Here is a 1,328-nt window from a genome sequence, read left to right on the forward strand (position 1 = left end):
CTCTTTTCCACAGAGGCTGCACCAGTCTGTGTTCCCACCAGCAGTGCACAAGGGTTCCTTTTTCTCCACATCCTCGCCAGCACTTGTCATTTGTTGATTTGTTGATGATAGCCATTCTGACAGTTGTGAGATGGTACCTCATTGTCGTTTTGATTTGCATCTCTCAGATGATTAGTGACTTTGAGCATGTTTTCATATGTCTCTTGGCCTTTTGTATGTCCTCTTTCGAAAAGTGTCTATTTAGGTCCTTTGCCCTTTTTTTATTGGTTTATCTTCCTTTTGTTAAGTTGTATGAGTTTACTGTTAATTTTGGAGATCAAACCCTTATCAGAAGTAACATTGGCAAATATGTTCTCCCATGCAGTGGGTTTTCTTGTTGTTTTGTTGATGGTTTCTTTTGCTGTGCAGAAGCTTTTTATTTGGTTTATAATAGTCCCATTTGTTTATTTTCTCCTTAGTTTCCATTGTCCTATGAGCTGTATCGGTAAAGATATTGCTACGACATATGTCTGATATTTTGCTGCCTTTGGATTTCTCTAAGACTTTTATGGCTTCCCATCTTAAGTTTATGTCCGTTAGCCATTTTGAGATTTTTTTTTGTATGGTGTAAGTTGGTGGTCTAGTTTCATTTTTTTGCATGTATCTGTCCAATTTTCTCAGCACCATTTATTAAAGAGACTATCTTGATTCCATTGTATGCTCTTCCTTCTTTGTCAAATATTAATTGAGCAAAATGTCTTGGGTCGATTTCTAAGTTCTCTGTTCTGTTCCATTGGTCTATATGTCTGTTCTTGTGCCAGTACCAAACAAGTTTTGAGGACAGTGGCTTTATAATATAGCTTGATATCTGGTATTGAGATCCCTCCTACTTTGTTCTTCTTTCTCAGGATTGCTGCAGCTATTTGGGGTCTTTTTTTATTCCATATGAATTTTTGGAGAGTTTGTATAGAACGCTTCACAAATTTGTGTGTCATCTTTGCATAGGGGCCATGCTAATCTTCTTTGTGTCATTCTAATATTAGTATATGTGCTACCGAAACAAGCACTGTAAAATGCATTTTAGATTCAAGTTGCTGCACATATTAATAGTTTGTTGAGTTTTGTTGTGGTCATGATTCTTAACTGCTAAGTTGTATTCCTTTAGAGATTTACCACATTTTGTTTACCCTTTAACCCATGTAGAGCCCGGCTGGCATGGCTCAGTAGTTGAGCATTGACCTATGAGCCAGGAGGTCATGGTTCGATTCCTGATTAGGGCACATGCCCAGGTTGTGGGCTCTATCACCAGTGTGGGGCATGCAGGAGGTAGCCAATCAATGATCCTCTCT

At 38.4% G+C, this 1,328-nt stretch overlaps 1 non-coding gene across 1 annotated transcript; it reads right to left on the minus strand.

The window, feature by feature from the left end:
* Window positions 1-939: 939 nt before the first annotated feature.
* On the minus strand, window positions 940-1,046 carry LOC139013309 (U6 spliceosomal RNA). Its single transcript, XR_011471973.1, has one exon. It is a non-coding gene; the product is annotated as a U6 spliceosomal RNA (small nuclear RNA).
* Window positions 1,047-1,328: the final 282 nt, after the last annotated feature.

Source organism: Myotis yumanensis, unplaced genomic scaffold, assembly GCF_028538775.1.
Source record: "Myotis yumanensis isolate MYYU_CA2020_CCGP unplaced genomic scaffold, mMyoYum1.0.hap1 SCAF_6, whole genome shotgun sequence".
Classification (NCBI taxonomy): domain Eukaryota; kingdom Metazoa; phylum Chordata; class Mammalia; order Chiroptera; family Vespertilionidae; genus Myotis; species Myotis yumanensis.